A 13692-nucleotide genomic window follows, 5' to 3' on the forward strand; every position below is an offset into this window, starting at 1 on the left:
ACTGACAGAATTTTCATTTCTGGGTGAACTACCCCTTTAAGTGTCAAATAATCAGTTACACTATAATTCACTGCATACTCTAAGATCCATGAATGAATAACATAAACTCTCATCAACTATAAAATCCCTGATGTATTCAATCCGGCCACTCACTGTTCTGGAATGAGCGACCCCGCAAATGAAATTACCTCACAGGTCACATTTAAACAGTCCCATTATTATTATTAGTTAATGCATTACCTGGCATTAGCCCTTAAATGCATGAATGTTTCGCCAAACATTATTACATATTTCACATTGTCTTTAGTTACACGAGTGGACCTCTGTCGCAATAATATAAAACTCTGCTTATATTAGAGTAACAATTACAGAAGAATAAAAGAAAGCATATTTTGTTAACTTTTGGAGCTTGGAAGGGCTGATGTTCAGTTTGAGCAGATGTTTTACACCATCATCACTGTCCTCGTCAGAGCTCATTTCCCAGTACATTCAGCATCTGGCTCATATTCATGATATCAAGCATATTCTCAAAACTATCACTCTCAACATCTTCAAAATCAATATTTTGATTGCTGAAAGCGTTTTAGTTCCTGAACTTTAATTTTAGTTTATGTTAGCTCAAGTTAAATCATCTTTACGGTAACACTTTATTTAAGTGGTCTACTTTAGACTTTCTGTTGACTATAAGTAACTTTGCAACCACATGTCAACTAACTCTCATTAGAATATTAGATGACTGTCTGCTTAAAGGGATAGTTCACCCAATAATGAAAATGTAGTCATCATTTATGCACCCTGATGTTGTTCCAAACCTGTATGAGTTTCTTTTTTCTATTGAACATAAAAGAAGATATTTTTAAGACAGTTGATGGCAACTGGTTACCGACATTCTTTAAAATATCTTCTTTTGTGTTCAACAGAAGAAAGAAACTCATACAGGTTTGGAACAACTTGAGGGTGAATAAGTAATGACAATTTATCTGCTAATACTTTATTTTGATGAGATGGTGAGATGAGTAAATATATGCTCACATTTAGTCTAGAACTACGTTGTTCAATAACCATCATGGTCACACACAACATCTCTGCACTTACTCCCAATTTGTCTCAACATGAGGACAAGAGAGCTGTCAGAAAAATGAATGGGAAAACAAAGTAACTTGCGTTACTTATTGAAAAAGTAACTCAGATACTTTGCTATAAATTTAAAAGTAATGCGTTAGTTACTTAAGTAAAAGTAATCTGATTAAGTAACTCGAGTTACTTGTAATGAGTTACTACCTCCAACACTGCTATCTACAGTCAACTTATTCTACTAACCTGAACCCTAACCAAAACACTACTACAGTCTACTAATTCTCTAATTAGAGTTAGTTGACATGTAGTTGCAAAGTTACTTATACTTAGTGGAATGTCTAAAGTGGACCATCCAAATAAAGTGTAACCATATTGCCTAAATAATATTAACAGATATATATATATATATATATATATATATATATATATATATATATATACATATATTAATAATGTATTAGTAAATGTTAAAATTAATATTAACTACGATTAATAAATGCTTTACCAGTATTTTTCATGGTTAGTTCATGTTAACTAATGTAGTTAACTAATGTTAACAAATGAAACCTTATGGAAAGTGTTACCTCACCAGACCCCTGTTATCCCAATATTATCTTACAATTAACTGTAGAATTCTCATTTAATCTCTCAAGATGTTTTTCAGTTTTGTTTTATTTTTTTCCAATGTTTTCTCAGAAACTAGTCGGACATTCATAACAGTGACTTCGTTAAAAATAACATTCCCCCCAAACATTCCTATAATTTACGTCTTAGCCAGCTGGCAAACATGAACACCCACAAACAATGAAATGAAAGCTAGACAGTATTGATTTGTTTCCTCATAAAGTGTCACTCTGAGCACATTATTTCCTGAAACTCTAATTTTCTAACCCAGGTAATCTGCTTCGGGTAACCTGCCCTTCAGGATCATTCCGTACTCATGCCTTGAGCTCACTGTGGTGATGTGACAATGAAACAACAGCACTAATGATCCGGCCCACAGTAATTTTCAGTGCCAAATAAGCAGAAATAATTTCGAGTAGGTGAAAGCTCATGATGTGAACTCTCGGCATCTGTCTGTCTGTTATCAGTCAGGGGACACTGGCATGGTTGTTAGCCTTTGACTGCAATGGAAAAATTTGGAATAGAAATCCAGATTTTAATGACATTGGTTTAATTCAGTCATTAAATCACCAGCATCACTATTTGTTTCTTCTCCACCTCACACTGTTAGAATCGTGTTGTAAATCCGTATTTTTGTAAATGTAAAGAAACATTTGTTGAAAGATGAAGCAGCCAAAAGCAGCTGCATTCCAAACCGTAAGTAAATAATTTCATAATGCTTTCTGTCTGCTTTTTGTTCGCCAGTCATAACAGTGGCTGTTTACTTACAAGCCTTAAGGATATTTTGCTGGATTAGATATTTAGTTATTTAAATATTTTAGATATTTTTATTGGAACACATGAAAAAAAATCAGATTAAGAAAATTTCCATTTTCAATGTACTTCAAATGTAAAATATACTTTTTAGAATATTATGATAGTGTTTGTGAAAAGTTGTTTTTAAATCTATTTTTTTTATATATTTTAGAAGCCACTTCAACTGTGCATGCATTAACCTTCTATGAATTGCACACACAAATCACTGTCCATTTCTGCATTTATTTCACAAACATCATCAGGCTAATACAAATTCAAGAAGTTACACATGATTATTGTTGGTTTTCTTCTATGCTGACTAAACTAAAATCACAATTCCATAAACAGAGACACTGAATCATCCTCTTGTTATGACCCATGGTTGATCTCTCTAAATCTCAAAGCCCCGAAGTTTGAATCCGGCAATCATTTGAACTCCTCTGATGAGGCGCTCAGTTCTGAGGTCTCCTATAAAATATACAAACCATTAGACACAATATATTCAAGGATATCAAACAGCAAACTCAAAAATGAGACACATTATAAAGCAGCTCTGACAGCAGAAGCAGTCCTGACTGGTCTTGGGACTAATCTTTGATCTCATTTTTTTCAAAGTCAAGCTCTAAAGCAGGCCATAATCCATAATTTCATGTTTACCTCTAGTTGTTCGGTTACTGGTTTAGCCGGAAGAGATTTTTGTGGTGTGTGAAAGGCCTGTGGCAGCAGGGCAAAAACCAAAGACTTTAGAATGCAGTAAGAGGATTTCTGAACACATGCACATTCGCCCAGCTATCTAAATGACGACATACACTGTCCAAAAATGACTTTTTTCTTGCGACTGGGGTAACATTTTAATACACATTTTAATAACCTATCTTGCCTTAGCTAGTGCATATTAGTACCTTTTTTTTTCTGCATTCATAAAGTTTTTTCTACACTCCTGTTAAAAAAATAAACGGGGGGATTTGTTGTCAATTGGCCCAGTGACGAGCTAAAGTTTCAATTTTGCACATATTTACTGACAGTGTTTAGCCCATAGAAATCCCTTTACAAGTTAATTATTATTAGTATTAATTATTATTTTCTTTTTTGGAAATATTTTTTACAAATTATATGCGCTCAAAGAAAGCCAGATATACTTTGTACATTCCAAAAAATATAATAATAATAATAATAATAATAATAATAATAATAATAATAATAATAATAATAATAATAATAATAATAATAATAAAAGTGTTAAAATATTAAAAAGTAATAAAAAAGAAAGTATTGTTATTATTATTAGGCAAATTTTTTCAAATGAGGGCACCACTATGGATTCAAAAATGGAAGAGATACTTTGTCCCCAAGAAAATCCACCCACACACATTTAAAGATTATTCGACCATATCACTAGATGGTGCTGGACAGCTGCTGAAATCTTTAGTAGAGTGACACACTGCTTGTAAAAACGGAAAACTGACAACTGAGACAGTTCCCTGCTCATCTTATTTGATGTATGAAAGCCACATTGTCATATGCATGCACATAAGGGACATTAAAGATGTGTGAGAGCTTCAAATTAAATTGAAATGTGTTGGATATTAGCATTCTGCGGAGCCATTACCTTTTTGGCTTGCTGTACCTCTTCTGTGGACTTGGATCTATTTTTCACTGTCTGTTTTTGTGGGGAGATGTTGGACACCTTGGGAGAATGAGAATAAGATGGGCTCAGACCAGAAAATCATCAACTTTCATTTATGAAAAATCTGTGTTTTCAATTAGGACCATTCTGCTCTCTTCTGTTATGCTCTCAGCATTTGGTTCAGTCTCCACTCACTTTATTCTCTGTCCTTTCCATGTCTTTGCTTGAGGAAATCAGCTGTCTCTAGTTAATGTATTCAATGCTTTTGGTTATCTGAAAATATAAAAGAGATGGAGAACAACAACATTAGCAATGACAATACTTCACAAAGAGGAAATTTCATCTCTGAATGTCACTCATTAGTTTAATAGGATGATAACCGTAATTGGTCTAGAGAGATTATGAATCTTCTTCTTTAGAAGCTTGCTTCACTTTCACACCTTTTTGTACCATGTCTCTCTGGAATATTTGTCACCGAACAAACCGATTCCAAATTGCTCCTGGCGGGAATCCCATGACAAGGTACTGTAGGCGTAGCTGAGAATGAGACATGGCTTTTGAGGTAAAGTGAAGCAAGAAAGGCACCACTGAAAGCGCACGTCAACAAAAGCCTGAATTTGAATATCCCAAAACATCTACATTTTTACGTGAGAGAACGTGAGCGTGAGTGCTATGCAAAAGTCACTACCAATCCGTTTCAATATATAAAGAGATCCTGTCTCTTCAGAAAATTTGGATTAAACTGCTTGATTCATATGAATTAGTTTTATGATCTATTTATGAACTTTTTGAAGCGCCAAAGTGATAGTTGAGTGGACTGTCAATGGAAGGACAGAAATCTCTCAGATTACATTAAAAATGCGTTTCTTATCCGAAGATGAACGAAAGTCTTATGGGTTTGGAACGACATGAAAAGCATCACAAATCTTACTGACCAGCATACCCTCAATTTGGCACTGAGGATACTGGAGGATCCATTGCACCCACTTCACACAGAATTTTCCCTCCTCCTCTCTGGATGTAGATTCAGAATGCCCCGAACAAAAACTAAACGACATATTACATCATTTGTGCCGAGGAGCATTCAATTATTAAATGGATCATCTATGGGCACATAGATTTTTTTTAAATGTGCATTATTGAATATATATCTATGTATTGATTCATTTAAGCTGTTGAACATTTTAGATGTGTATTATTTATATATTTATTCTATGTTTGTTGTGTTTTTTTTTTTATTGTGGTTCCCATGAGTGTAAAACAAATTCCCCTCGGGGCAATAAAGGTTTCATTCATTCATGAGGGTGAGTAAATGATGACAGAATTTGTATTTTTGGGTAAACTATCCCTTTAACTTTCCTTACTGCGTAATGTTGCTGTTTGAGCATGAAAATTGTCTACAATGCACAAAGTCACTCCAAAGGCAGTAATTCTCTCTATCATTAAGCATTGTAAACTCCCTGAAACACCTTGATTATTGTCTTTCAGGGTTTTCTTCAGGTAACGTATATGTCACAATATATCCCTCATTTAAATAATCACCACCCAAGGCATACGCAAAAAAAGAGGCATAGTTAACTTGCATTCACATTACGTGACAGAAGATCAGACCTAAACCAGATGCTTTTTATGTTTTGTTTTTTGTTTTTTCCTTCCATGGACCTTCCAACTGTTCAGTTGTTGTGTTTGGAGACCATTCGCTGGAAGACCACACCCGAGACTTCATCCAGCTAGCGTGTCAAATGCACTACCCGGACCGCTCGCTCAGGCTAGTGTGGTAAAAGACACAGAGCAAGCGGTCTGGGTAGTGCGTCTAAGGCACACCTTCCAGCGGATGGTCCAAAGGAAGATTTTTCTGCATTCGTGGAGTGGGTGCTGGTGAACAACGATTCCCTGTTCACCATTGGCCTGGCTGAAGACCACACCAGCCCTGCTCCACATCCAGAGACCAGCCATCCAACACCCGCAAACTGCATGCTAGAGTTGCGAGAGCCCACCACACACAATGAAGATCGGCCTGCTTTGATGGACGAGCATGAGGACGCAAAGAGGATGGAGTGTAACATCGCCCCGAAGCCAGATCCACACTGAGAGTCTGAACAGGTGCGTGAGCCCACAACACAGTGTGCCACTGAGGGAGTGCTTGTGGAGTTCAAGAGCTTGGAGGAAAGCCTCCCCCACAACCCTGCCACTGTAGATTTGATTTTTATGGCCTCAGGTAATTATCTTTCTCAAACATCGCCAATAATTCCTTCAAATAATTATCAATTTCTCCTTACCCCGCTAGTTCTGCCCAGCCCTGACTCTCTTGTTTCCCCGCTGGTTCCACCTAGCCCTGAATCTCCTGTTTCCCTGCTGGTTCCACCCAGATTCATGTCGCTTGTGATCCCTACCAGCCTCTCTCTCCCACCTCCTCTGATAGCCAGATCCACAGCCCCACCTCCGCTGGTTACCTTGACCTCCTACACTATACTGTGAGGATCTGCCTCAGAGGTCCGCCCAGTAAGAAGGATCCCCTGGCTCCGCCTCCAGCTTCGGAACCCATCGCTCCATCAGAAACCATCATCCTTAGGCACCACCGGGCTCCCTCGGTCCCATCGGCTCCGCCATGGTCAGACGTCGTCCTTCCTGCACCTTTGGCTTCGTCTGCCTCTGTCTTCCCCCGGCTCCGCCTTCATCTCCAGTACCACGTCCTCCTGCAGAGCCCCCTGCCCTTCCTCCTCAGTTGGACTATTTATGGCGCGAGGACGCGCCTTTTCGTGAGGGGCGTAATGTCCGACTTATGTTCTGTTTTGGCCATGTTTCTTTGTGTTTTGGTTCTGTCTTCCTTATCTGCCTGTTTAACCCAGTTTCCCAATGTGTTTGATTAGTTATCCCATTGACCTGTTCTGTTAATCAACTAATTAGTTCCCTCATTTGTTCTAGTATTTATACTCCCTGTTTCTTTCAGTTAAGTTGTCTAAGTTAAGTTGATCTCGTCTGGTTTACGTCTGTGTATGTTGTTGAGTATTCTCTGTTTATCTCCTACGTTTCCCTGTGGATTTCGAAATAAAGACTTTTTCGTTTGACTCTCATTTGTCATGCGCTCCTTGCAGTCATGTGACAGACCAAGAGGTCCTGTTTTTTCCAGCCTGGATCTAAGGCGGCTATGGTAAGGGATGAAACATTTTTAAAACACGCTCAAAGCAGTTGACCAATCACATCACACTGGTCCAACCGACCAATCAGTGCACATTTTTTTTGAAGGAGGGGCTTCATAGAGGCATAAACTAAATGGAGCATTACTGACAGACTGGAAAGAGAGGTGCAGCAACAATCTGAAATATGCAGAAAAATAATGTGTGTTTTGAACCCAAAAACAAAATCAACACTTTGTAAAAGGGCATAATATGGACTCTTTAAGAAACCATTTGCTCAATTAAAGTTCTCAGAATCTGGAGCAGAGCAGTGAAGTCAATGTCTTCATATTGTGTCACTTAATCATCGCAACACAAAGGACCCACTTTACCAAAGCACCAAGCTTTTGAAGCAGAAATAAGCCTGGGACTGGCTTAGGTATTTCTCTTTCTGCACTCATCATATCTGAAACTGCTTGTGTAGAAATACTGATGTTTTCTAAATGCATTCATAAATGCCATCTCTGCTTCAAATAAATAATCTCTGTCCTTGTTCTGTTTATATGAAATTATTAAACCTCTATTGTTATTGACTGCTCAGAACCTTGATTGAATAAATGCCTTTACTAATCTCAGGGTTTGGCAAACTAAGCCTAGACTGCATCTATTTGCTCTGTGAATAGTTTTCCTTTCACTGGTATGACTCATTAACACCTTTCAAAGCTCTTAAATTACAAACACATCGTAGCTCAAATACTGACCAATGCATAGACAGAGATTGAACATGGAGGTACAATACAATCAACTTATAAACTAAGCAGTTTATGAAACAGCAAAATTCCATAGTACAATTCAGCGGCAGCTCGTGGAGCAGTGCCCCTCCAAAATACTCATACAAAACATAAACGTCTATATAAGCTGAATCAATAAAAATTTTTTGGGGGATTTTGTAGACTATTTTAAGCCGTACAGTGAGCAGGATATATTAAAATGTAGCACAGGGATTTGGCAGGCATATATCATGATACTAAGCGGGGCAGCCAGCCGGTCTCAGAGTCCTCACCAGCTCTACAGCGCCCCACAATTTTCCCAAGTAAATCTGTGGTGAAAAATGGAAGTGCTGCACGCTCTAATTGAAAGCCATTGGGGCAGATTTCAGACCGCCCCATTTATTTTCCCGCTACCTCACGTAAACCTCTCTCCAGACCAAGACAATTTCAGTCTGCTTCAGCTTTGTTTAAATTAGTATGCATCAGGTCAGTAAAGTTGGTCTGTTCTTTGTATAGTATTAACAAAAGTTTAAACGTGCTAATGGGAATAGCCTTTATTTAGTTCTGTTGTGTTTGTTTTAAGTTTGTTCTGAGAGTAAAAATCCTTTCCCCAACCAGAATTCTCACAACTTGTAGCTAACATTCTAAAACAACATTCAGAGGCAATAAATACTACATTAAGCCATTATGCGTGCATGTCAATCATCATTAGAGCTGAATAACCCTCAGGCTGAATAATGTAAGGACGTTAGACCTCTGCCCGGGGGGTTAAAGTTTTCTGCATGTGTTCTGTGATTAGAATATAAAGCTCACAAAATGTTTATTAAAAACTAGGGCTAAGACTCAGAATCTGCCCTACATAAATGTACGATCAGGAGCCACTACTGGTAGCCTACAATTTAGTATTGGTATTATTGGATAAACATAATTTTAGAGGAACTAGTATGTCACCCAGCAGGACTCTTGAAATGTCATGTCATCTGGAAGAAGGCCACCAGCTGAGGCGAGTCTGAGCTCAAACATGATATTGGTGCAAATGTCAGCACCTAGAAGACAGCAGACTGTGACTCATTAAACCCTCAGCCCTGCATGCATGTGTATTTGCTGGCAGGAGAGAGACTATGAGGGTGAGATAGAGCTATAGAGATTGGATGGATGGATGGATGGAAAAACGGACAGGGCGAGAGGGAAAGACGGTTATAAAAAGAGATGCAAATAAGTAATTATATAACAGGGGCTCCGATTTCAGCCCTGCATCTTAGTTCGGTATTTTGTGAATGTCCGTAAAACAGTATCCTTAACCAGTATTCAATAGTTATTCCAAACAAGAGCGAGGCATGGAAGCAGCCATTCAAAATCTCACCCAGGACTGAGTCCAATTAGGACTCTACAGCTCCAGACGCATTACCATGGCAACAAGCTAGTACCAGGAGCCTGAGAGATGAAGGAAAGAATGTGACGGGCGGTGTCCCTCCAGGGTGGGTTTAGATTACAGGGACCCTTGTCTCAAAATGTGATTTCTCATCTTTCAAAACAGAGAAGGGTACATTTGTATGCGTGTGCACAGTATTCTGGAGAACATTAAGAACGGTTACAACAATGCTGTTGAGTTTGCTGTTGAGTGATGGAAAAGTACTGTATTAGCTTGACTCAAGTTGGTTGACCTCACCTTTTGATGACACTGAATCATTTGCACTGTTTAAAATTGTCTTTGTTGTGTATTTTACATCTTTGTGTTATGAACAATATCTTATGGATCAAGATCAAGATGAGTCAAAAAGAATTATGTTCCATAAACCAAGCCAACTAAATCTTCATCTCAGATCATGCTGTGCACGATCTCTGAACCCTGAAAGCATTTAAAATGTTGTAAACAGAAAATTGATATCTATTAAAATATGAAGATCAGGAAGTATCATCGTCGCAATCAAATACATTAAAGGAAATCAGTTTGATGGGAGTCACTCCTTGAAACTGATCTCAATTCATGTAAAGCACTTTGGGCAGTGTCTTTGGTGTCGGTGTCTTAAGTCTCAGTATTCTATTTTCTAAATGCATGTTATAGATCGCATCATGAACAATTAATTAATTCATGATTCATATTTTTCTTCTTATATTTCTTTTTTCTTGTGACTGGTCATGCAGGACTGTCTGATATACTGTAACAACACCACCAAACACCTCTGTGCACAACTTATTCTAATAAGTATCTTTTGACCCCTTCATTACATATCAGCAAAGCCTTTGATTGTTTAACAGATTAATATTTAAGAAAGAATTAAAACTAAGATCATTTTAACAAGCAAAATTATATAAATTCTGTAGTAATATATACACATCGTGAAATTCATTTGGCTAATGGCTAATTTGAATTAGCTGTGGGAAGTAGAGTGCGGCTGTGGTGTTTGGCTATTATGTGGGGCCAATTGACGCCAAAAGGATAGTAAATCCTACAATCAACTAAATTATGATGACTGACTAATGGTCACCGAGACCCTGTTTACACCTGGTATTAAGCAACGTTTTGGTCGATCGGATGACAAGTGGAAGACGCTAAATACAGATGTAAACAGTGTCTAAGCATACACTTACACAACAACGATGTACTAAACACTGATGCTTTTAGCGTAAGTTCTACCAGGAAGACTCTAATGCCATGTAATTCATTCATTCTAATTGGTCTGGCCAATCACTGCTTGACACCTGGGGCCGGTTGAACTTAGTTTAAACGTAACTCTACGTTCCAACTAAATATTTACGGCAGCCTCCGATCAGGAGTAACGGTTGGAATAAAATATCAGACAGACTGAACTGCATCAATAAGCTCTTCTTTTACCTGACAGACTTCAATTCTTTAGACATATATGATAATGCTGACATTTACACTCGCTTACATTTTAAGAGAGAGAACATTATGTGAAAAGATAACTTTGTTAGCAGCTCTTTAACACCAACCCGTCCTAAACAGCGCCGCTGTGTGCATCGGTCCATGTTGTGCATGTCAAATATCAGTCATAATCCATAAACGTCCAATAAAAGTTGTTAGAATGAAGGATAAAATGAAATTCACGGCAATTCAACACAACTTCTGCTCACGTATTTGAAGGCTGCTACTGGTTCATCGTTTGCAGTTGATGATGTTCCTCTCCATCTTCCACACCACCACCAGGTTGGCCCCTGTCCATCCATCAGGGGTAGGCTCCGCCCCTGCCTTCATCTTCAGGCAGGATTAGCCAAATCTGCATCCCCAGGATTCGGACTAAGGACGCGGCCTACGCTAAATAACTTTTCTATACTACTAAACACGAATCACCTGTTTATATTTTTAATAGAATAAATACCATGCAAATGTTTACCTGCACTCTAAGTCTTTCTGGTAGAAAAGTATTTCCTTTGCTTTTTTCGTGTAGAGGTAGGGCTGGGACGGTATGGATTTTTTCTTACCGCGGTTGAAAAGCAAGGAATTCCCGCGGTATAGTGGTAAACTGCTTTAAACGAAAGCTGCTGCTCTCTCTAAGGTCGCATTTATATGTAAATTGTGCGAGCTTATTTTGTCCATTAGATCGAAAGATCTGAAAAAACCAATACATTAACTCGCCCATAAACCCTCCCCTCTAAGAAATCAGGACATCAAGTGGTTGAAAGAGGACAAAAGAGACGGATTAAAACACCAAGTCTAAACAGGAATGTGTCTCCCTTGTCAACTTGTGATCCGATTCACCAAAACGCATCTTAATACCAGGTGTAAACAGGGTCCCAGATGGAAGACAAAAAAATAACATGCAAAATAATGACTTAATGAAACTGAAAATGGTTACGTGTTGGGTTGGGGGATAGAACATGAAAGAAAAACAAGCATGTGTGTGTGTGTGTGTGTGTGTGTGTGTGTGTGTGTGTGTGTGTGTGTGTGTGTGTGTGTGTGTGTGTGTGTGTGTGTGTGTGTGTGTGTGTGTGTGCGTGTTTGTGTGTGTGTGTGCGTGTGTGTGTGTGTGTACAGGATACACACACACACACACACACACACACACACACACACACACACACACACACACACACACACACACACACACACACACACACACAGGGTTAAAATGACATCAATACCCCAGATTAAAATAATAATTGCAATTCTTTAATGCATAAATTAATCTAAAAAGAAAAATACGCTGTGTATCCTGTAATTAGCATAACAAAAGATAATATAAAAGACATATTACGAATTGGAGTTTATTAAGGTGGTCTTACCTATTGATATTTCAGAGTTCACTCATTGAGGACAGACACAGTCTTGCAGCAGTTCTGTTTGAAACAACACAAAATGGACCTTTGCATACGAGTTAGAACAGTAACAATTGTATCCTCAGTAAGACACGCTCAGTGATGTAAGGCAGAATCCTCACCTCAGATTCGCCTCCCTCCCTTCACTCTTCTTTCACTCTCCCTGCCTTCCCATCCCTCCTCTCGTTCTCTCTCTTTTTCTCTTTCTATCAGTGCCTCAGCTTGGGGGCTGGTCATCCGATTACCTACATGCTGTCCATTCAGAGAAGATAAATATAACGTCCCTGATGAAGATTTTCCCGAGGACAAGGTGCACTAGGGGGAAATGTGTGTGTGTGTGTGTGTTTGTTCTCTGTGTGTTATTAAATTCTAGGGAACCATCAGCATCAAGGTTACGAGCAGAATACACTCCATGCATTAGCGCCATCTCCCTCCCTGCCTCTATTTCAACCCCTTCCATTTCTGTCATTCTCTCTTCATTCACCCCCGGGGCAGTTGCATGTCTTCGAAAGACACATCAGGAGCGAGCGAAACTCAGATCTTGAATCTCCATACAGAACCCCAGTCATTATCAATCTTTTAGGCCACTGAAATCATCACAAAAATTAAAACTGATGGTATACCATGGTCTTATTGTGGAAATTCATCAGAAGATGTTATTGTAAACAAAATAATATCTTCATAATCTTTCAACAAAATGTAATCTGTAATCACTTAAAACAACCTCTGAAATGTTTCCCTTTTCACAGTTGACGTCACTTAAAGGGTTAGTTCACCCAAAAATGAAAATTAAGTCATTAATTACTCACCCCCATGCTGTACCAACCCCGTAAGACCTTCGTTCATCTTCGGAACACAAATGAAGATATTTTTGATTAAATCTGAGAGGTGGATCACTGCTACATAGGCTGCCAGAGGGAATGAAACTTGACGGCCCAGAAAGTCATTAAAGAACATGTTTAAATATTCCATGTGCCTACAGTGGCTCAACTATAAGTTTATCAAGCGACGAGAATACTTTTTTCCCGAAAAAAAAAACATAATAACGACTTTATTCGACTATTCCTTTTCATTCCTTGTGGGCCTGAGACGAGAGTTCAAGAGATTTCCACGACGCATGCGCGAGAACTGAACAAGAAGTATTAGAAGAAGAACGTTCTCTCCTCAGTTCTCGCGCATGCGTCGTGGAAATCTCTTGAACTCTCGTCTCAGGCCCACAAGGAAGAAAAGGAGTAGTCGAATAAAGTCGTTATTATGTTTTTTTTTTTCGGGAAAAAAGTATTCTCGTCGCTTGATAAACTTATAGTTGAGCCACTGTAGGCACATGGAATATTTAAACATTTTCTTTAATGACTTTCTGGGCCGTCAAGTTTCATTCCCTCTGGCAGCCTATGTAGCAGTGATC

The 13692-nt window shown here is 38.5% G+C and overlaps 1 long non-coding RNA gene across 3 annotated transcripts; it reads right to left on the reverse strand.

Moving 5' to 3' along the window:
• Positions 1-1716: 1716 nt before the first annotated feature.
• Positions 1717-12856, reverse strand: LOC143701249 (uncharacterized). 3 transcript variants are annotated; one of them, XR_013189982.1, is made up of 6 exons: positions 12410-12856; positions 12255-12308; positions 4319-4396; positions 4106-4183; positions 3154-3210; positions 1717-2964 (listed from the first exon to the last, which is right to left on the reverse strand). It is a non-coding gene; the product is annotated as an uncharacterized LOC143701249 (long non-coding RNA). The 3 variants fall into 3 exon arrangements; XR_013189976.1 differs by having other exon boundaries at positions 12255-12333; XR_013189970.1 differs by having other exon boundaries at positions 12255-12854.
• Positions 12857-13692: the final 836 nt, after the last annotated feature.

Source organism: Siphateles boraxobius, unplaced genomic scaffold (assembly GCF_051911475.1).
Source record: "Siphateles boraxobius isolate OS27281-9 unplaced genomic scaffold, OSU_SipBor_1 11, whole genome shotgun sequence".
Lineage (NCBI taxonomy): Eukaryota > Metazoa > Chordata > Actinopteri > Cypriniformes > Leuciscidae > Siphateles > Siphateles boraxobius.